This window comes from Pseudorca crassidens, chromosome 7 (assembly GCF_039906515.1).
Source record: "Pseudorca crassidens isolate mPseCra1 chromosome 7, mPseCra1.hap1, whole genome shotgun sequence".
Lineage (NCBI taxonomy): Eukaryota > Metazoa > Chordata > Mammalia > Artiodactyla > Delphinidae > Pseudorca > Pseudorca crassidens.
Window position 1 is genome coordinate 38,797,612 of NC_090302.1, and position 24,949 is coordinate 38,822,560.

Consider the following 24,949-nt stretch of genomic DNA (forward strand, 5'->3'; position numbering starts at 1 on the left):
CAAGTTCCATGGGAACAAATTTCTCAGGCCACATAAGATATATTTACTTTCATTATATTATGGATCATATGATCTAAACAATCACTTTTAGCCTAAAAGAGTTAGTAGAATGTCTAAGTTGTGACCAAAGAATAATAAGGAAGACATGCTTCCTTATTAATAATAAGCACCTTCCCTTCTCCAGAAAATGTCAAAGGGTTATGCTAATATAATTTTCCACACAGTCTGAGCATCATAGTACTTCAAAGAACATTGCTTCAAAGCCAGACTCCCAGCCTGGAAATCTTCAAGCCATCTTTGACTCCTCCATCTCTTACATTCAATCAGTTATTAAATCTCCTGGATTTTTTCCTTAAAATTTCTCTCAAGTTTGTTCCTTTAATCTCCATTTTCTCTGCCACCATCGCAGTCCATGTCATCACCTTTTGTTAAAACTCTACCTCCTCCAGTTTTTTCTCCCTTGAACACAGCCTATAAAATTCTGCCTCTTTATCTCCCTAAAAATACTATTTATACTTACATCCTGCCACATCCTTGCCTCGGAGCCTGTAATCCAGTCAATCCTTTGATTCCAAGGGAGGAGCTTTTTAAAAAAGCACTGATGCCAAAGTTCTACCTGAAGAGGTTCTGATTTAATTCATCTCCGTCAGAGCAAGTCATGAATTTTTCTTTTAAAGTTCCTCTGGGCTTCCCTGGTGGCGCAGTGGTTGAGAGTCCGCCTGCCGATGCAGGGGACACGGGTTCGTGCCCCGGTCCGGGAAGATCCCACATGCCATGGAGCGGCTAGGCCCGTGAGCCATGGCAGCTGAGCCTGCGCGTCCGGAGCCTGTACTCCGCAACGGGAGAGGCCACAGCAGTAAGAGGCCCGCGTACCGCAAAGAAAAAAAAAAAGTTACCCTGGTGTTTCTAACGTGTAGCCAGATTTGGGAACCACTGTGATGAATCTCTATTGCTTACTAAGTCAAGCTAGAACTCCTGTGGCAGTCACCGCAGGTGCTCTCCCCAGAGGCTTTACCATCCTACTGACCTTTCTGTGAGTCCATTCCTTGGCTTTGGGGTGATATGCTTTTAATAATTATCAGCACATACTACTCTCTTCCAATGACTGCCCTGGAGCTACTAGAGCTACTTTGTCCCTGCTCCTGCAAAGAAAACAGGAAGGGCCTGGGAGTTTACATCCCCTGGGGTAACCAGCAGTTGATGCCCAAATAATGTGGGAGTGTGACAGCCTAGCTCCCTTGCCTGGATTTGGACATATTCGGAGGTGTAATTTACACTTCAGAACTCCCTGGCAGGGTCAGGCTGAAACTGGGACTTTGCCTAAAAAAACACACACTTATTTGGCTTCTTCCCCTTCCCTTCATGCCCTTACTCATTTCTCCTGGGAGTACTTCTCTAAGAAATCACTTGCACATGAATCCTCATCACAAGGTCTACTTATGGAGACCCAAGGCAACCTAAGGCAACATCTTGGTCAAAACAGTTCATAACTTGTCACACCACGTTTTCTACAATTACCCAACATCCACCAGCAATGCTAGTTTTCTCATCCACTGTGCTTATTCCACACCACTTTTAAGCCTGCTATTTCCCCTCACCCAAGATGCCTCTTCCCTGCCTCTGTGACCATCAAAACTTCCCACCTTCCAAAAATAAGCTCTAGATATCTCCCCCATCCCATGCAGAGCCCAAGGCCCTACCCATGATAAGTGCTCAATAAATGTGGGTTGAACTGGTGCTGCCTCCTCCATCAAACTCATCCTGACAATTCCAGCACAGGTAACTCTAGCTGTCTTCTCTAACTTGTATATTTAATGTCAGATCCACAATCAGCTGTTGATTCTTTCAACCAATATTTGTGTGATTACTATGTCCCAGGAACTGTGCTCATCACAGGGAGTGAAACAGTGACTGAAGATGTTTCTGCCAGCATGGAGCTTACAGTCAAGTTAAGGATGCAGACATTAGGCAAATAATCACACAAATAAATGTTAATTTATAACCATGAACATCTAAGATGAGATAAATGGTGCTGTGAGAGAATATATGAGTAGTAATGTCCTTATCTAGGATTTCTCTGAATAATAATGAAGAAAGAACAACCTAAAATTACTGTCCTGTTTTCTATTCTAGGGGTTCTTAGACCCCCTTCCTCTGTAAAATTGCCTACAAATTTTATGTAACTATGTATTATTGTATTAACAGATTTTCAAGGAGTCCATGACCCAAAATTCTGCACAATGTTAACCCTGTAGAAAATAATGCCATGTTTATTAACTGACTCCTACATGTGCTTTATCTATCTTATCTGTAGGTCCTTGTTTATAGAAATATTAGCATTTTTGTTTTGTATCACATATCATTTAGTTTAATGTTAGACACAGGCACATCACTTAACAAATATTTGTTTTCCTCCCCCTGTTTTCAGCCTGAGTATTTCTACAGAACTCAGACCCTCAAAAACAAACTTTAAAAGTGTCTTTATTTTCTTTATTGAATAAGAGCACATTTTGAGCAGTTGTGGTTGGAGTGACAATGATTATCTGGTTTTTCTCTGGGTACCAGGAAAACAAGAGCAACAAAACAGGATTTGCATGTTAAAACCTGCCTGTGCTACGCTAGTGCCAAACAATTGTCACTACATTTCTTCAGAGTTCTATTTCTTCAGGGAGTTAACACTTTCATTCTGGGAACTCCCTGCTGCATCCCCAAACCTTAGCTACCCTAAAAGTATATTACCAGGTAAAAGCAGAAAACATTCATTTCATACACAAAAAGATGAAAGCTGATTACTTAATCAGTTATACTGATCAATTTAAAAGAAAAACAATGAAAAATTAAAATTTCATTTAAAATGCCACTGGAAAATATTTGTGACTATTACACATACACTGAAAATAAGTGTTACATATGTATAAACTAAAAAATATGTGTTTATATATACTAGAAATAAATATGCTTTCAATATGTATATTTATATATGTTGCAGATAAATTAATGTATATAAAGGCCATAATTTTTAACTGACATCAACAAATACCTGAACATAAAATAATAAAATAAATAAGATTATCCCAGATTCCAATATATTGTTAAAAATGCAATAATTTCAACAACTTGTACTTGAATCTCAGGTCCAGAAGACCTGAAATAATGGTGCAAAACGTGAAAAACACAGAAACCACAGAAAATATTAAAACAATACAATAAACTGTTAAATCAAAGTACAAAAAAACCTTCAAGTTTATTGTCCTCAACACCTATCAAAGACTGAAAGAGAGAAAAAGACTAATATAATGCCATATTCTCAATTCATGCTTTTCTTAAACTTCAAGCTCTGAGTCTCAAAGATAGGTTGTTACTAGGATATCTGAAGAGATGACACCATATGCGCACATCAATATTTTAACTGACTGCCACTCTTGAATGATCCAGGGACCAAACACCAAATTTCTAAAATTTACTTCCTTTTCCCATAGGTTGACAACCCTGTGCCCCTGTATTCCTGCTTAGCACTTCCATGATAGGTATACAGATAAAGGAAGAGGAAGTTAGATGCAAATAATGTTGGCGCTTAACAACAATTCAGGTATAAGGTTTGATATAGTAATTGAAATCCATAGTTCAATCTCAAAGCAAGATTGGATTTATAGTTTTCCTTTCCTGTTAGCATATGGGATCAAATGCATGCTAAGTAATTATACATTAGAAACCAAGTCTCAAAGATGACTTTAGGAAGGTAGCATCAGGTAAAAAATTACTGTCCATACAGGGAATGATGACAAGGAATGATGACAAGGAATGAAAGAGTATAAGGCAATCTAATTTTGCCATCTCTTGCTTCTACTTTCTAGGGCTTTGAAGCAAAGATCAGTGTTTCCTAACATTTTGTCCTCCCAGGAATGTAGTACTCCCATAGACATTGTCAACAATTCTTCATGCTAACTCTACGCTTTCTTTTGCCGCTTCAATGCAAGTAAAGATAAACTGATTTTACTGTAAATACAGATGGTTTTGATTTAGCTCCCATTTTTAAACTAATTTATTCTTAAATGTCAGCATTTTAATTATTAATGGCAAATTATCTGCTACCCACTTCATGAGTAATGAAGATTGACCAATATGTTGATATCCCAAAGTGGACAGCTGCTGACCATAAACAATTAACACTAACTTGCCTACTCTAACCAAGGAACTAAAGAACTGTGAGATAACTAACATGGCATCCTACAACTGAAAAAAGAAATACTTAGTAGCCATTTAGTCCTGTATTTTGCAACTCCTCTGTCAGGAACTCTCATATGCAATGAAAGACTACCAAATTTTTCTTTCCTTCCCTACTGACACTTTTAGCCAGGGTGAGGGGAATAAAGGTGATAGTAACCATAGTAGAAAGGAGATAGGCTAATAAATATGATGGAGGAGGTTTCACATGTGTATTATATATATAATATGATTATGGATGAGTGCTATGGAAGAAACAATGTCTAGAGGTCAGGAAAATGGCAGCCGCACTGTGCCCCAAGAAGGGTCACTGGGCTGTCACTGACCAGGAAAGACTCACTAAAAGCAGTGGGATAGGACTTCAATGTTTTTACTTCACTTCACAGTCAGCCAAAGTACTGCATTTTTCAAACTGGATTCATACTTGGGTTGCTTTCACTATGTAAATAAAACAAATGAAGAATTTTTCAATAACAATGGATCTTTTACTTGGCATATTAAACCCCTCCCCCAACACCACCCCCCAACCCCGCCACTACCACGACCCTTAAGCCAAGGCACTCCTCCAATGACTTTGATTGAGCCTTTTGTAGAATTATGAACTTGGAGAGCTTTTTAAAGGAGAAACGAACAAACTGAACGCCAGGTGGGATTTAGCCAAAGCTGTCACAGCTCTGGTTGTTACCCCTCATAATCCATCTTGCTGAATCAAAAAGCAAACTGTGAACAAACAGCTTAGGCAGTTTGTTTGAAGATACACTCCTGTCTTTCTAGGAGGGATTAAGTCATGGCTACAGTTTGTTTGGAAAATGATTATCCACATGAAAATTATTAAATTCATGTGACATCTCTTTGTGCTGAAATGTTTTATAACTTTTCGCCTCTGGATCATAGTGACAATGATGCTGTAGTTTTTATACTAAAACACAGGCTCTCTCCACAGTCTTTCAAAAAGTCGTCAATTTTTTTTGCATTTGCCACAAGCATACAGAAGATGTTGACTTTCAAACTTTTAAATAATAAGGGTTCAAGCTCTGCCTTTAAAAGGCATCACAGCAATACCAGATGTGGAGAGAAGAGGATTATTTTCAGCTTTTATTCTAAACACTGGATTCCATAAAAGCCACATTCATACCCTGCCGGGGGAGACAGATTAAGTGGCTGAGACCTTGAGCAAGAAAGGAAGAATAAAGGCAACCCTGTGATACATCAGAAGTAAAGTGTTTTCCCTTAGAGTATAGAATGGAGTGATATTAAATTTTCATTGTGGTAAGCAGATCTAAACCTTGGAATACAGTATAATCTCTAAATATCTAAGCAATCAGCCTCTTATATCACCAAATATTGCATTTTTGATACTCAACGTATTTTGGTATGCAGGTAACTCTTGAATTGAGGTGAGAAGAGAGGCTGGGGGAGGAGGGTGTTATTCAACAAACACTAAATGGTTGCTATGTTTCAGGCACCATGGTGGGTCTTGGATAAACAGGCTTAATAAAACACTGGCCCTCTCTTCTTATACTCATAGTCTAGTAAGGGAGACAGACACGTAAACAACAGATTACTAACCATTGTGATAAAGAGCACAATAGAAGGGTAACCATTATGTTGATTAAGCAGAACTCCATAGAATGCAGACCAAAAAAAAACCCAAACAACTTCATTCATTCCCTTTATACTAGGTCTTTTATAACCAATCTGCAGATTCATTTTTTTCTCTTGTCCTTTGAAGAAAATTTTGGGTAAGGGAAGGTCCCATAATTTTCTTAGACACTCTTCTTTTAAGTTACTTTTAGTGCCAAGAATAATCTAGCTCAGTAATAATAACGTCTAGTCCAGTTTATTAATCAAAACACCAACTTGATTTAAAGTTAAAACTTCTTCCCTCTGCCAACTGGTAGTAGTTTCAAGCTGGGACACTTAAAGTGGAGGAGAAGGGTATGGTCTTCTTTTTTCTCTATTTCCTCCCTTGCATTCTTTAACCCATCCAACTCCCATTTCCACACACAAAATTGCTTCTGTCTCCATCAGGGATGGAACTAGGCAAAGAGAGAAGAAAGCATCAGGAAATGTCTTAACTTGACTGGTACTATTAGAATCTGAACAAAGCAAATTCTTTCTCTAATAAGGTAAATTTATTTATTTACTTATCCCACGAATATTAATGGAACGCCAATTACATTTTAAGAACTGTTACAAACACTGAGGACACATAATAAAAAAATCAAAGTCCCTGATTCCATGGACTTTACAGTCTAGTGGGGGCTATAAGTCAACATACATTATACTAAATATATATAATTTATTCAGATAGATTGTATGTAAAATACAATGTTAATTATATAAAAAATATGTTAGATGGTGACAAGTGCTATGGAAAAATATTAAACAGGAAAGGGGGATAAGGAGCATGAGAGGTAGGTTAATTTTACTTAGGGCAGTCAGGAAAGCTTTTTCTGATAAGGTGATATTTAAGCAAGAGACCTGAAAAAAACTGAAGGATTTAAGCCAAGAAAATATCAGATTAAAGAGCATTCCGGCCTGAGAGAATAATAACTGCAAAGGCCCTGAGGTAGGCAAATGTTTAGTATGTTCAAAGAACAGCAAGAAGGCCAGTAGTATGGCTAGAGTAGAAGAAGAAAAGGAAAGAATGTTGGAGATGAGGCCAAAGAAGTAGAAAAATCTTAGATCAAATGTAAGGTATGCAGAGGCCATTGGGCTTTTTTCTGAGTTAAAAAGAGAAGCTCCTGGAAGTTTTGAGCAGAGAAGTAAAATGATATAATGTATGTTTTTAAAATATCAGTCTGGCTTCAAGGTGGAGAATAGATGGTAAGGCAAACATGGAAGCAGGAAGACAATTCGGAAGCTACCAGAAGAATTTAGGCAAGAGATGACAGTAGCTTGAATCACTATGCCTGAGTAGGAAGCAGGCAGAGAGCATTAGACAGATTCTGAATATACTATAAAAGATTTAATGATGGACCAATTATGGGTATGAGAGTGAGAAAAAAGTCAAAGCTAACTGCAAAATTTTTGACCTCAGAAACTCAAAGAAGGATGTTGCTACTTACAGAAATAGAGGAAAATGTGAGAAGGTAAGGTTCGACTTAAAAAACAAACAAGCAAAGGAAACAAAAACAAATAAACAAATGGGACTACATCAAACTAAAAAGTACAGCAAAGAAAACTACCAACAAAACAAAAAGGCCACCGGTTGAATGGGAGAAGAAATCTGCAAACAATATATCCAATAAGGAGTTAATATCAAAGTATACAAAGAACTCATATAACTTAATATCAAAAAAACAAACAATCCAATTAAAAAATGGGCAGAGGAACTGAACTGATATTTTTCCAAAGAAAATGGCCAACAGGCACATGAAAAGATGCTTAACATCACTAATCATCAGGGAAATACAAATCAAAACCACAATGAGATATCACCTCACACGTGTAAGAATAGTTATTATCAAACAGACCAGCTGGGCCTGGCGCGTTGGCGCTCCCACTGCCACCTCCGCCGCCGCCACCGCCGCCCACCTGCCACAGGGAGCGAGCTCAGGGCCCCGGCCGTGCTGCGCCATGGCCCTGTACCGCACGGAGGAGCACGGCCAGCCCCACTCTCCCGGTTACCACCTCTTTTTCAAGAATGTAGCTGGTCACTACATTTCCCCTTTCATGATATTCCTCTGAAGAGGAAAATGGCATTCCTACAAAGAGAGCACGAAATGATGAATATGAGAATTTGTTTAATATGGTTGTAGAAGTACCTCCGTGGACAAATGCTAAAATGGAGATTGCCACAGAGGAGTCATTGAATCCCATTAAACAAGATGTAAAGGATGGCAAGCTTCCCTATGTGCAAATATCTTTCCTCACAAGGGTTATATATGGAATGATGGTGCCCTCCCTCAGACTTGGGAAGATCCCCATCGAAAAGATAAGAGCACAGACTGCTGTGGAGATAATAATCCTATTGCTATTTGTGAGATACGCTCAAAGGTTCTTTCTCGTGGAGATGTTGTTCATGTGAAGACCCCTGGAATTCTGGCTCTTATTGATCAGGATGAAACAGATTGGAAATTAATTGCTATCAATGTGAATGATCCTGAAGCCTCAAAGTTTCATGATATTGAAGATGTTAAGAAGTACAAACCTGGTTACTTAGAAGTTATGCTTAATTGGTTTAGATTTTATAAGATACCAGAGGGAAAACTGGAAAACCAGTTTGCTTTTTTTTTTTTTTTTTTGTGGTATGCGGGCCTCTCACTGTCATGGCCTCTCCCGTTGCAGAGCACAGGCTCCGGACGCGCAGGCTCAGCGGCCATGGCTCACGGGCCCAGCCGCTCCGCGGCATGTGGGAATCCTCCCGGACCGGGGCACGAACCCGTGTCCCCTGCATCGGCAGGCGGACTCTCAACCACTGCGCCACCAGGGAAGCCCAACCAGTTTGCTTTTAATGGAGAATTCAAGAACAAGGCTTTTGCTCTTAAAGTTATTAAATCTACTCATGAATATTGCAAAGCATTGCTTATGGAGAAGTGTGATGGAGGGGCTATAAATTGGACAAACGTGCAGGTATGTGATAGCCCTTTCCACTGCTCTCAAGAGGAAGCTAGATCATTAGTTGAATCGGTGTCATTTTCACTGAATAAAGGAAGTAATGAAGAAGATCAAGTATGGCACTTCCTTGGCAAGTGATGAGAACGTTTGAAGTTCTGCCATCAGGATTCCAGTCTCTAAGAACTACAAGACTCCCATCTCCCCCAAGTGCTAGAAACAGGCAGATCTATGAGAATTTGCTAACTTCCTGTTGAAACTTTTTTTTTCAAACTTTTTCATATGCAATGTGTAAATAAACATTGAAATTTTTGAAAAAAAAAAGACAACAAATGACAAGTGTTTGCAAGGATGTGAAAAAAAGAAAGAAAAAGGAAACCTCATGCACTGTTGGTGGGAATGTAAATTGGTGAGGCCACTATAGAAAACAGTATGGAGGTTCCTCAAAAAACTAGAAACAGAACTACCACATGATCCAGAAATCTCACTCCTGGGTATATATCTGGAAAAAATGAAAGCACTAATTTGAAAGGATACCTACACACCAATGTTCACAGCGGCACTATTTATAACAGGCAAGATACCGAAGCAACCCAAGTGCCCATCAACAGATGAATGACTGAAGATGTGGTGTGTATATATATATATATATATATATATATATATATATATACACACAATGGAATATTACTCAGACATAAAAAAAGAATGAAATTCTGCCATTTGCAACAACATGGATGGACCCAGAGTGTATTGTGCAAAGTGAAATAAGTCACAGAGAAAGACAAAAAGACATAATGTATGATTTTATTATGTGTGGATTCTAAAAAAACAACAAATGAACAAACATAACAAAACAGAAACAGAGCCATAGATACAGAGAATAGATTGTCAGAGGGAAGGAGGGTGGGGGATGAGCAAAATAGGTGAGGGAGATTAAGAGGTACAAAATTCCAATTACAAAAATAAATGAGTCATGGGGATGTGTACAGTGTAGAGAATATAGTCAATAATAATGTAATATCTTTGTTTGGTGACAGTAACTAGTATAGTGGTGATCATTTTGTAACACACAGAAATACTGAAACACGATGTTTCACTATGTGAAACTAACATACTGTTGCAGGTCAATTATACTTCAAAAACAAACAAACTCAGAAAAGGAGATCAGATTTTGTGGTTGCCCAAGGTGGAGGTGGAAGGAGGCAGAATTGAATAAAAGTGATCAAAAGATACGAACTTCTAGTTATAAAATAAGTAAATACTAGGGATGTAATATACAACATGATTAATATAATTAAGACTGCTGTATGTATGAAAATTGTTAGGAAAGTAAACCCTAAGAGTTCTCATCACAAGGAAAAAATACTTTTTATTTTGAATCTATATGTGATGATGGATGTTCACTAAACTTATTGTGGTAATGATTTCATGATGTATGTAAGTCAAATCATTATGCTGTACACTTTAAACTTAGTGCTGTATGTCATTTATATCTCAATAAAACTGAAAGGAAAACAAAAACAAAAACAAGGGTTCTGTTTTGTTCATGTTGAGTTTAAGCTTCCTATTTAACAGCTAAAATCAATCTCCAAAACTGGAGATTAGAGAAGCCCAGCCTAGTCAGCAGTACTTAAAGACATGAAAAGGGAACTGTGTGGGTGGAAAAGTGATCCCAGGCCAAAGAGAATAGCTGATACCACATTTAAGATACTGATAATTATTAGAAGAAATACATTACCATTAATGAATCAAATATCACCCTTAAAGATTCCTTAATTTTAAAACATGTAAATGTGAAGAATTATAACATTTTATACCTGATTCTAATGATAACCATAAATTTTAAAAAATAAAATGGTAGCTGGCAGGTTAGAAAATTATCAAAAGGTTTTCCAACTAAAAAGAAACATTTTTAAATAAATGCTTTAAATAAACTCAGAGATTTCCTCATAGCTGCAACTTGGAATCAGTTGTTTTTATTTCCACTAAAAATATAAAGTCAGGAAGTTTTTTTATAAAGACAATTACATATCATATAATTCATTTCCCATTTGCAGTATGACAGTATGATCATCTCCTGAGATATCAAACTAAGATTTTGCTTCTCTTGGCAGTGATAACATAGTATAAATACCTACAAATGTAAAATGAGAGATTCTACTCTATTTAATATTTTCAAAGATTAAATTATCAAATGCAGATTAAACTATCAAACAAAACTCTATTATGCATGTTTTCACGTTGCATAAATACTGTCCCATGTAGACCCCAAGTTGAGAGAGGAAGAATTAATATTGGTCTACCAAACATCACAAGTGTTTCCTCTTTTAAGAAGAATGGGAGACAGATTTCTCACTACTGGAGAAGGAAGTTACAGATAATGGAGAGGAAGAAAACTACAATGAATCCTACAGTGTTGGATATTTAACTGGAATTGGAGGTATTAGTGTGAACTCACAGCTTTCAATATATACAGACACAAAAAATATATAGATGCATATTATATATACATTATTATATGTATTACGTGTTATATAAACACACGCACACATATATATGTATATATGTATATATATATTTTATATATATATATACACACACACACACACACACACACACACATATATGTGTGTGTCCACTGAGAAGACATGGAACAGTAACACCCCGATAGCAACGAACATACTTACCACAGTTAGAACCTACTAATGGCTTCTAAATACCATACTCCAGCAAATTAAACCAGGGCATTTTGGAGAAATGGCTGATTCTAGGATTGGTTGCCAGAAAATACAAGATGCTCCTGACACATGTTGTATGATAAAGTAAGGAAATGTTCAAAGAATGATAGAGATATGTCAAAAGGATCCAGAAGCCAGTTTGAAGGGGCTCCCACTGTCCAAACCTGAGACAACATAAACATCAAAATAAATATTGATTACATGGGAATTCCCTGGTGGTCCAGTGGTTAGGACTCTGTGCTTCCACTGCAGGGAGCCCAGGTTTGATCCCTGCTCAGGGAGCTAAAATCCCACAAGTCACTCAGCGTGGCCAAAGAAAAAAGAAAAATAAATAAATAAATATTGATTACAGACTATAATTAACCAAATAAAATAGAAAACCATGAGCCCATGTGAATATAAATGAAGGAATGAATGAATGAAAAGTGTGATGAATAGAAAGATATATACAGAGTCTCAAAGTACCTCTACTCAAAAAAAAAAGGAAAGCTTTATAGTATAAAAGTCTGGCAGACAGACAACACCTTAACCAAGTGATTAAATTGAACATCATTGGTAATGGGATTAATGAAAATCATGCATCACCTGATAGGATAAAATAAGAAACCAGCCTCGCTTGTGTGCTATTCCTACGAAAGACATATAACCTAAAACTAACATGAGGAAACATCAGACAAACCCAAATTGAAGACATACTACAAAATAACTGGCTTGTAGTATTTAACATTTATAAAAGTCAAGCATCAATAAAGAACTGTTCCGGGCTTCCCTGGTGGAGCAGTGGTTGAGAGTCCGCCTGACGATATAGGGGACACGGGTTCGTGCCCCAGTCTGGGAGGATCCCACATGCCGTGGAGCGGCTAGGCCGTGAGCCATGGCCACTGAGCCTGCGCGGCCAGAGTCTGTGCTCCGCAACGAGAGAGGCCACAGCAGTGAGAGGCCACAGCAGTGAGAGGCCCGCGTACCGCAAAAAAAAAAAAAAAAAAGAACAGCCTGACCCAGAAATTCCATTTCTAGGTATACACTCTAGAGAAGCACTTGCAAATATGCACAGTGAGGCATACAGAAAGTGGTTCATGGCAGCACTGTTTATAATAATGAAAAATAGGAAACAAATGTGCAGCAATCCAAAAAAAAGATGATTACCCATTTAAAGAACTATTATGCAGCAGTTAAAAGGAGTGAGGTACATCTATAAAAGCTATTACAGGTAAACTGACAAGACACCTGGTGAATAAAAGAACCATGCTGTAGAGCAACATATACAATATGATACATTTTTATAACTATACATATTCTAGGTCAATGTATAGCATATCAAACTGATAATAGTAATTGAGTGTTTACCTCGTAGGAAAGGCTGATCACTGGGAGTCTTTAGACTTATGGAGACTGTTTTAATTTTTTAACTCAGACAATCTAATAATGCATTACTTACATAAGTAAAAATAATTTTTAAAAATACTCCTGACTATGAGTCTACAGTCTATTTTGGGAGTATAGCAGACAATGAGAACGCTAGTGTTTCTCCGTCAACCATACTTTTCCATCCAATTCATCTAATATTTGAGAATGATATTCCCACTTCATGTTATCATGGGGGGAAATCAACCTAGTGCCTTTCTGATCATAAAGGTGAGCCCACAAAATTTTGCAGGACAGCAGCCAAGACGGCAGAGTAAAAAGACCCTGAGCTCACATCCTCTCACAAGCACACCAAAATCATAACTATCTGCAGAATAACCATAGATAAAAAAAGATTGGAGCCTACCAGAAAAGATCTTCTACAGCTAGAGACATAAAGTAGGAACCACAGCAAGACCAGTAGGAGGGGTGGACTCGTGATATAATCAAATCCCATACCCCTCCCTGGGTGGGTGACCCACAAACTGGAGAATAATTATATTGCAGAGATTCTCCCACAGGAGCGAGAGTTCTGAGCCCCACGTTAGGCTCCCCAGCCAGGGGGTCTGGTGCTGGGAAGATGAACTCCCAGAGCATTTGGCTTTGAAGTCCAGCAGGGCTTAATTGCAGGCGCCCCACAGGACAGGGAAAAATAGAGACCTCACTCTTCAAGGGCACATAAAAATCACACATACACTGGGACTCAGGGCAAAAGAATTAATTTGATAGGAGCTTGGGCCAGACCTACCTGCTAGTCTGGGAGAGTCTCCTGTTTGGGGGGTGGGGGGAGCTGCAGCTCACACTGGGGACATAGACACTGGTGGCAGATATATTAGGGAACATTGCTGACGGCTGACATCTTGGCTCATTAGTTCCAAGACCTGGACCAACCAAACAGCCTGCGGGCAACACTGCTGGGACACCTCAGACAAACAACAAAATGGGACACAGCCCCATCCATCAGTAGATAGGCTAACTAAAGACCTCACAGCCACCTCTAGGCTTGTCCCTAGACATGGCCCAGCGCACCAGAGGGCCAATACCCAGATCCCCCCACCAGTGGACAGGCACCAGCCCCTCCTACCAGGAAGCCAGACCAAGCTACTAGACCAGCCTCATCCACCAGAACCATGAACACTATGATCCCACAAATCAGGCCATATACCGTACCTGGTACCAGCTGGGCCCTGGCCTGGCCCACTAGCAGGGACACCCAGACCCCATACCCAAATGTGTCAGGAACTGACACCCCTCCACACCCAACGATCTATTGATAAAGTAAGCTCTGATTTCCCTGGGGCCTGCAAGCAGACTCCAGGAAACCAGTTCTGCCTGCCAGTGGACCAGCACTAACCCCAGGATCTGGCCTCATCTGCCAGTGGGTAGGCAACAGCCCCAGAGCCTTCAGGACCCTGATTCCACCCACCACTGAACCGGCACTAGCATCAAGATTCCACAGCCAGCCACGTCATGACCAGACCCCACTAAACAGCAGCCAGCAGCATCTGCACAAGGCAGCCTGGGAACCAACTAGACCTGGGGCCTACCAGACCACCCACATAGTTAGTCCACCACAACAGAAGGACCCATGTAGCCCTCTTAGGGTATACCTCTAAAGCATAAAGCTTGGGTGACGAGAGGGGAGTGCACTGCTGGGACGCATAGGACACCTACTACAGAGGGCCACTTCTCCAAGGTGAAGAAACGTAACTAACTTACCACATACATAAAAATATAAATAGCAACTTAGACAAAATTAGGACATAAAAATATAAATAGCAACTTAGACAAAATTAGGCAGCAGAGGAATATGTTCCAGACGAAGGAACAAGATAAAACCCCAGAAGAAGAACTAAGTGAAGTGGAGATAGGAAATCTACCTGAGAAAGAGTTCAGAGTTGTGATGATAAAGATGATCAAAGACTTGGAGGAGAACGGATGCACAGAACAAGAAGTTACAAGTTTTTAACAAAGAGTTAAAAAATATATAGAATGACCAAACAGAGATGAAGAATACAATAACTAAAATTTAAAATACACTGGAAGGAATCAATAGTAGACTAAATGATTCAGAAGAACAAATCAGTGACCTGTAAGACTGAGTAGTGGAAATCATTGCCATTGAACAAAAAAAAGAAAAAAAAAAGAATGAAAAGAGGACACATAAGAGACCTCTGGGACAACATCAGGTGTGCTAATATTTGCATTATGCGGGTCCCAGAAGGAGAAGAGAGAGAGAAAGAACCTGAGAAAATATTTGAAGAGATAACAGCTGAAAACTTCCCTAACCTGGGAAAGGAAATAGTCACCCAAGTCCAGGAAGCACAAAGAGTCCCATACAGGATTAACCCAAAGAGGAACACACCAAGATACTGTCATCAAAAGGACAAAAAGTAAAGATAAAGAGAGAATAGTAAAAGCAGCAAGGTAAAAAAAAAACAAGTAACATACAAGGGAACTTGTTCAGCAGAAACTCAGCAAGCCAGAAGGGAGTATCACAATATATTTCAGATTCTTTTCCTATCTAGATTGTTACATAATATTGAGCAGAGTTCCCTATTCTATACAGTAGGTCCTTGTTGGTTATCCATTTTAAATACAGCAGTGTGTACATGTCAATCCCAAACTCCCTATCTATCCCTTCCCACCACCCTTCCCTCCTGGTAACCATAAGTTCGTTATCGAAGTCTGTGAGTCTGTTTCTGTTTTGTAAAAAAGTTCATTTGTATCTTTTTTTTTAGATTCCACATATAAGCGATATCATACGATATTTCTCTTTCTCTGTCTGACTTACGTCACTCAGTATGACAATCTCTAGGTCCATCCATGTTGCTGCAAATGGCAGTATTTCATTCTTTTTAATGGCTGAGTAAGAATTTGAAAAAGAATGGGTACATGTATATGTATAACTGAATCACTTTGCTGTACACCTGAAATTAACACTATTATTAATCAACTATACTCCAATATAAAATAAAAAGTTAAAAAAAATAAAGTGATGAAAAGGAAAACCCTACAACCAAGAATACTCTACCCAGCAAGGCTCTCAATTGAGATTTGAGGAGAAACCAAAAGCTTTATAGACAAGCAAAAGCTAAAAGAATTCAACACCACCAGCTTTACAACAAATATGAAAGGAACTCTCTAGGTGAGAAAGAAAAGGCCACAAGAAACAAGAAAACAAACAAGAAAATTACAGAATGGAAAAGCTAACCAGTAAAAACAAACATACAGTAAAGGTAGGAAATCATCCATGCACAAAGCTAGTAGGGAGGTGAAAAGATGAAAGTATTGATACTAAAATCACCTTGTAATAAGCAGTTAAGAGATACACAAAACAATTAGATGTAAAATAAGATATCAAAAACAGTAATCGTGAGGGAAGGAGAGTACAAATGCAGGGTACTTAAAATGAAGAGAGTACAAATGTAAGGTTTGAAACGAACAGATCAGTAAGTTAGAACAATCATGTATATAAACAGACCACTATACAAAAACATCAAAGCAACCACAAACCAAAAGTCTATAATAGATATACACACAAAAAAGAAAAAGGAATAAAAAAAACACTAAAGATAGTCCTCAAGTCACAAGAGAAGAGAACAAAAGAAGAAAAGGGGAGAAAAAAGACCTACAAAAACAAATCCAAAACAATTAACAAAATGGCAATAAGAATATACATATCAACAATTACCTTAAATGTAAATGGATTAAATGCTCCAACCAAAATACATAGACTGGCTGAATGGAAACAAAAACAAGACCCATATATCTACTGTCTACAACAGACCCACTTCAGATCTAGAGATGCATACAGACTGAAAGTGAGGGGATGGAAAAAGGTATTCCATGCAAATGGAAATCAAAAGAAAGCTGGAGGAGCAATTCTCATATGAGACAAAACAGACTTTAAAATAAAGACTGTCATAAGAGACAAAACAGGACGTTACAAAATGATCAAGGGATCAATCCAAGAAGAAGATATAACAATTGTAAATATATTTGCAACCAACATAGGAGCACCTCAATATATAAGGCAAATGTTAACAGACATAAAAGGAGAAATTGACAGTAACACAGTAACAGTGGGGGACTTTAATACCCCACTTACATCAATGGAGAGATCATCCAGATGGCAAATCAATAAGGAAACACTGGCCTTAAATGACACATTAGACCAAGTGGACTTAATTGATATTTATAGAGCATTCCATCCTGAAAGCAGAATACACTTTCTTTTCAAGTGCACATGGCACATTCTCTAGGAGAGATCACATGCTGGGTCACAAAACAAGCCTTGGTAAATTTAAGAAAACTGAAATCATATCAAGCATCTTTTCCAACCACAATGCTATAAGATCAGAGATCAACTACAAGAAAAAACTGCAAAAAACACAAACATGTGGAGGCTAAACAATATGCTACTTAACAACCAATGGATCACTGAAGAAATCAAAGAGGAAATCAAAAAATACCTAGAGATAAATGAAAATGAAAACACAATGATCCAAAACCTATGGGAGACAGAAAAGCAGTTCTAAGAGGTAAGTTTATAGTGATAAAAGTTTACTTCAGGAAACAAGAAAAATCTCAAATAAACAACCTAACCTTACACCTAAATCAACTAGAGAAAGAAGAAGAAACAAAACCCAAAATTAGTGGAAGGAAAGAAATCATAAAGATCAGCACAGAAATAAATGGAATAGAGAAAAAGAAAACAATAGAAAAGATCAATGAAACTAAAAGCTGGTTCTTTGAAAAGATAAACAAAATTGATAAACCTTTAGCCAGACTCATCAAGAATAAAAGGGAGAGAGCCCAGATCAATAAAATCAGAAATGAAAAAGCAGTTACAACCAACACCATGGAAATACAAAGAATCATTAACAGACTACTAAGAGCTACTATATGCCAATAAAATGGACAACCTAGAAGAAATGGACAAATTCTTAGAAAGGTACAATCTCCCAAGACTGAACCAAGAAGAAACAGAAAATATGAACAGAGTAATTATCAGTAATGAAATTGAATCAGTAATCTAAAAACTCCCAACAAACAAAAGTCCAGGACCAGATGGTTTCACAGGCAAATTCTATCAAACATTTCGAGAAGAGTTAACCCCTATTCTTCTGAAACTATTCCAAAAAACTGCAGTGGAAGGAATACTCCCAAACTCATTCTATGAGGCCACCATCACTCTGATACCAAAACCAGGCAAAGATACCACACACACACACACACACACAAAAGAAAATTACAGGTCAATAGAACATAGATGCAAAAATCCTCAAAAAAATACTAGCAATCTGAATCCAACCATACATTAAAAGGATCACACACCATGATCAAGTGGGATTTATTCCAGGGATGTAAGCATTTTTAAATATCCACAAATGAGTCAATGTGATACACCACATTAACAAACTGAAGAACAAAACCACATGATCATCTCAGTAGATACAGAAAAAGCTTTTGATAAAATTCAACATCCACTTATGATAAAAACTCTCCAGAAAGTGGGCATAGAGGGACATATCTCAACATAATAAAGGCCATATATGACAAACCCACAGCTAACATCATACTCAATGGTAAAAAGCTGAAAGCATTTCCTTTAGGATGAGGAACAAGACAAGGATGTCGACTCTCACCACTTTTATTTAACACAGTTTTGGAAGTCCTATCCACAGCAACCAGAGAAGAAAAACAAATAAAAGGAATCCAAATTGGAAAAGAAGAAGTAAATCTGTCACTGCAGATGACATAATACCATACATAGAAAATCCTAAAGATGCCACCAGAAAAGTACTAGAGCTCATCAATGAATTCAGTAAAGTTGCAGGATACAAAATTAATATACAGAAATCTGTTGCATTTCTACACAATAACAACGAAGTATCAGAAAGAGATATTAAGGAAACAATCTCATTTACCATCACATCAAAAAGAATAAAAGGTAGGAATAAACCTACCTAAGGAGGCAAAAGACCTGTACTCCTAAAACTATAAGATACTGATAAAAGAAACTGAAGATGACAGAAACAGATGGAACAACATACTGTGTTCCTAGATTGGAAGAATCAATATTGTTAAAATGACCATACTACCCAAGGCAATCTATAAATTCAGTGCAATCCCTATCAAAACAACAATGGCATTTTCCACAGAACTAGAACAAAAAATTTTTAAATCTGTATAAAAACACAAAAGACCCCGAATAGCCAAAAGAATCTTGAGAAAGAAGAACACAACTGGAGGAATCACGCTCTCTGACTTCAGACAATACTACAAAGCTACAGTCATCAAAACAGTATGGAACTGTCACAAAAACAGACACATAGAGCAATGGAAACAAGAGAGAGACCCCAGAAATAAACCCATGCGTTTATGGCCAGTTAATATACAACAAAGGAGGCAAGAATATACAATGGAGAAAAGACAGTCTCTTCAGTAAGTTGTGCTAGGAAAACTGGAGAGTTACATGTAATAGAATAAAACTGGAACATTCTATAATACCATATTCAAAAATAAACTCAAAATGGATTAAAAACCTAAATGTAAGGCAGGATATGATAAAACTCCTAGAGGAAAAGATAGAACACTCTTTCACATAAATCATAGCAAGATTTTTTTGGATCCATCTCCTAAAGTAAATGAAATAAAAGCAAAAATAAACAAATGGGACCTAATTAAACTCAAAAGCTTTTGCACAGCAAAAGAAACCATAAACAAAATGAAAAGATAACCTACTGCATGGGAGAATTATTTACAAATGATATGACCAATAAGGGGATTAATATCCAATACATATAAACAGCTCATACAACTCAACATCAAAAGAATAAACAACCCGGGCTTCCCTTGTGGCGCAGTGGTTGAGAGTCCACCTGCTAATGCAGGAGACGCGGGTTCGTGCCCCGGTCCGGGAGGATCCCACATGCCGTGGAGCGGCTGGGCTCGTGAGCCATGGCCACTGGGCCTGCACGTCCGGGGCCTGTGCTCCGCGGCGGGAGAAGCCACAACACTGAGAGGCCCGCGTACCGCAAAAAGAAAAAAAAAAAAGAATAAACAACCCAATTAAAAAAGAGGCAGAACTGAACAGACATTTTTCCAAAGAGGAAATACAAATGGCCAACAGGCACATGAAAAGATGCTCAAGGTCACTAATCATCAGAGAAATGTAAACCAAAACAACAATGACACATCATCTTATACCTGTCAGAACAGCTATCTTCAAAAAAGAACACAAATAACAAGTGTTGGGGAGGATGTGAAGAAAAGGGAACCCTCCTACACTGTTGGTGGGAATGTAAATTAGTGCAGCCATTATGGAAAACAGTATGGAGCTTTCTCAAAAAACTAAAAATAGAACTACCATATGGCCCAGCAATTCCATTCCTGGATATATATGCAAAAAGACCCCCAAAACACCAATTTGAAAAGATACATGCACCCCAATGTTCATAGCAGCATTATTCACAATTGCCAATACAGATGAACCAGTTCGCAGGGCAGAAGTTGAGACACAGATGTAGAGAACAAATGTATGGACACCAAGGGGGGGAACACTGTGGTGGGGTGGGGGAAAAAAAATTACCAAGATATGGAAGCAACCTAAGTGTCCATCAGCAGATGAATGGATAAAGAAAATGTGGTATATACATATATATATAATGGAATACTACTCAGCCATTAAAAAAGCCATGAAATATTGCCATTTGAATCAGCAGGGATTGTCTTGGAAGGCATTACGCTCAGTGAAATAAGTCAGACAGAGAAAGACAAATACTGTATGATATTACTTATATGTGGAATATAAAAAATACAACAAAGTAGTGAATACAAAAAAGAAACAGACTCACAGATATGGAGAACAAACTAGTGGTTACCAGTGGGGAGCAGGGGGGAGGGGCAATATAGGGGTTGGGAAGTGGGAGGTACAAACTATTGGGTATAAGACAGGCTCAAGGATGTATTGTACAACATGGGGAACATAGCCAATATTTTGGAATAACTATAAATGGAAAGTAACCTTTAAAAATTGTATTAAGGGGCTTCCCTGGTGGCGCAGTGGTTGAAAGTCCGCCTGCCGATGCAGGGGACACGGGTTTGTGCCCCGGTCCGGGAAGACCCCACATGCTGCGGAGCAGCTGGGCCCATGAGCCATGGCCGCTAGGCCTGCGCTTCCGGAGCCTGTGCTCCACAACGGGAGAGGCCACAACAGTGAGAGGCCTGCATACCGCAAAAAAATTTAAAAATAAAATAAAAATTGTATTAAAATTTTTTAATTAAAAAAAAAATGAGTAGGAGGTATTGGTGAAGTTCCATTCCTTAGGCGGTGGGATGGGTACCTCACTGCTTTTCAGTGATTCAATGCAACATACCTATACATCAAATGTACTCTTTTTTATTATTAATTAATTAATTAAATTTTGGCTGTGTTGGGTTAAAAAAAACAAAATGAAAGAAATCCCCACAGGACATTTTCTCCAGTTGATGATTTTTGACTCTCTTCAGCTTTCTTAGTGTATGTTATATAGCAAATATTGGCTGCTTCCCTGTTGGAAACAATGTGAAAGGAGAAAGGGGAAAATTAAATCAAGGCAAAAGGCAGCCAGCAGGTTGAAGAGGAGTGTATGCCCTTGCATGTAGATTTTAGATGCAACCCGGTGTGCTTCTAGAATCCCTCCTTACTCACTGTGTTCAGAAGGGAATTGATCCTTTTCAGTCTGGCAATCAGATATACCAGTTTGTCTCCTTCCTGACCCTGTGCCCAGCAAGGCTCATCTGCTCCCTCCTCAACACTGTCTTCTTTACCCTCCGTGAGGCAGAGTCCTTAGCCTGCCTCAGATCCAGTACAAAGCTCCAACTTCTCCACTCCACCCAGCACTGTGTCCGCCTTCCCTAGGCTCTGGCCTCATTCATTCATTAATGCAGGATCTGTTGCTGGTCAGATCCCTGGGTGCTGCAAGGGATGTGGAGACTGATAAGGTAACTGGGAAGATCAAACATCCACAAAAAAACTCAGTATATAGAGCTTCAGATAAAATGTGGCATGGGAAGGATTTTTTGTGGTTGAATCATTCAGAGCAGGCTTCATGGAGGAGGCGACTTTTGAGAGAGCCTTGACTGATGTGCAGAGTTTGATTTCTAGATAGGAGTTAAAGAAAGTTTTGGTTTTGATCAGAGAGTAAGATTAAAATATTCTTTGACTAGGGAGAGATAAAGGTGTTTCCCAACTCTTTTCAGTCTCAAAAATTGAAAAAAAAAAAGTTAAGGAATGGGATAATTTTGAAATCAACCAAGATAACATATTTGTCTCCTTTTTTGAAATTTTGTCTTGTGTGTTGGGCACTGTGCAAAATATTTGAGGACAGTGAGCACCTAAGAGTGTTTAGAAGATGGGTCGTTTGAAGGAAATGAGATAGGAAAGTAGAGTGGCTATAAAATTGGTTCTCCAAACCAGAATTTTCCTATGAATAAAACGAGAACTAATATACTTAAAAATATATATATTAATAAAAATAAATAAATAAATAAAATTTTTAATTAAGGCAGAAAAGAAAGTAAATAAATAAGTTGAAATTTTGACATGGAATGAAATATTTGTTTTTGTTTTGGAATGGGATATTTTTAAATTAATTGCAAAAATGCAACTCATGACCTGATGGATCTTACAATCCATTTGGAGGGGATGTAGTTCACTGTGAGAACTCTAGGATTTCTCTGCCCAGCATATTTTATCAGTTCATCCACGTAGTAGCTGACTAGTAACGGGGAAAATGAAGAGAGAGGAGTACAGAATGGCTCTTGTGTGTCATGTTTGAGTGTCCAGATGCTACTAATTGATATTGGGAAGATAAGAGGGAGGGAACAAAGACTGGGGCCAATGGAAGACACTGGGTTAAGTTTAGAAGATTTTACATTGAGGATGTTTAGCAAGCAGTTTAGCGAGCAGTTGTTTTCACTGGCTTGACACTAGCACTGAAATAGCTAACCACTCATTGAAAGAGGCTGGAGAAAGAAAAAAGCATTCAGCCCAGGGCACAGCCCTGGGTTAATCAGACATTTAGAAAAAGCTTTATGCTGTTTGTAATAGGACAGTCTATAAGCAAGTACAATTATGACCAAACATGGAGAGCAAAATATTAAAATTTTTAAAAATTATAAACTACCCAAATGTCAATAAAAAGTAGAATTCAATACTGTAGCACTTAGGATGTCATCATTAAAAATGTCACTTCTGAAAGTTTATAATAACATTAAAATGTTTATGATAGTGGGTGTTTTTCTTTTAAAGTACATATTATTTAAGCAATGTAAAATTCGGCACAGCAAAATCTGGGAAGAGATGCATCAAAAAGTTAACAGTAATTATTTTGAAGGCAGGAATCTATGAGATTCTTCCTTCTCCTATTCCATATCTTTCAAATTCACTAATATTTTCTAATAGGGAAAACAGTCACAAAAAAAGGATTCTCTTCCCTTTTATTAACATAAACACGGCTACGGTTCCTAATTAATACAGAACCTGGACACACAGTAGGCCCTCAATAATCCATGAATGTATCAATACCTGCAATTGAAGACATTTACCTGAGATATTCTGCCCTGTAAAAAGCCTAACCCTTTCTGCGGGAGAGCCTCATGTCCCGCCGTCCTGGATCTTGCAAAGCGTGAAAAATGGTTCTGCCTCTACCCTCTCTGTCCATTGACTCTAACGCCTTGATAGGCCTTCACCTGGGGTTCCCACGCACTACTGCTCACTGATGGGTCCCAAGGGAAATGAAAGCACTTTGGGCTCCCCTGAAACCACCACCAGAGGATTGTGAGCATCCTCCTTATACTCACTGGTCCTGCAGAGAATCAGAGATGATTTCTTAATTTAGTGTATGGACTGGCACCTTTAAGTCTCGCCGTCCTTCTGACCTGTGCAGGCACTTCCACGGCACTGGCCTCTCTGGGGGCTGGCAAGGCTCACAGGGTAACTGCATTAGGGCCCCCAGCCCATTCCTTAACATCGGCCCTTAACAGTGTTCAAAGCTCTTCACTTGTCCATTCCGGTTCTCAAGGCCAACCCCATTAGCTCATATTAGCACGCCATCTGAGACTTAGGTCACCTGTGCAAGGCCAGGGCAAGGTGTAGTCTTAGCAGAAGTCAATGCTGTTACTGCATTTGTTGCTAAGATCACCCCCGTGGAGTTCCCTTGAGTGTCCACCGTGCGAAGGGGACGGGTGTCGCGCAGGCGCAGCGCCACCTCCAGGGCTTCTGAGACAGCGGCCTGGGGCGGGGGGGGGGGGTCAGGGACTGAGAAGCCTCGAAGCCCAACGGCTGGGATGGAAATGGCGGACGATTCCTCAGACAGGGCAAGGGGGAAGGTCACGCAGGCGTCCAGAAACCTTGGTCAGATCCTGTCTTTGAGTTTAAATCTCAACTTTTGTCTTCCAGAAGCGATGGAAACAGGACCCAGAAGCCTGAGGTAAGACGTCTTGCCAAACAGCCGGGAGCAGTCGCCATTACGAAGCCAAACGCCGCAGCCCCTCAGGCCCCGCCTCTGAACGGGGCCCCGCCTCTGAACGGGGCCCCGCCTCTGAACCGGGCCCCGCCTCTGAACCGGGCCCCGCCTCTGAACCGGGCCCCGCCCCTGAGCGTGACCCCACCGCCAGAGCACACTGGGCCGGGCCTCCGTGTAGAAATCCCTCCCTTTTCCATTTTCTGCAGAGGTTTCTGAGCTCTACTAGGTACGCCCGCCGCTTTGATGAGGTAAACGTGGTCTCTGTCCTCTGAGAAGGTAGATAATTAAGCCAAAAGTGTTCCACAGCATGTAAAAGTGTTGTGAATTGGAAAACAAGGACAGATCCCAGCGTGGGAGGATCAAGGAAAGCATGTGAGGGAAACCTTTCAGTATAATAGGAAGGAAAGAGGAAAGAAAGGATGAGGGTTCATGATTTGGTTTTGTTGTTGTTATTTTGAAGTTTTTAATGATGAAAAGTTCCCATTTCATGACTTCTCATTCCCC

General features: G+C 39.0%; 1 pseudogene; it reads left to right on the top strand.

Moving 5' to 3' along the window:
- The first annotated feature begins 7,656 nt into the window (after window positions 1-7,656).
- LOC137228339 (inorganic pyrophosphatase 2, mitochondrial pseudogene) lies at window positions 7,657-24,661 on the top strand (annotated as a pseudogene).
- Window positions 24,662-24,949: the final 288 nt, after the last annotated feature.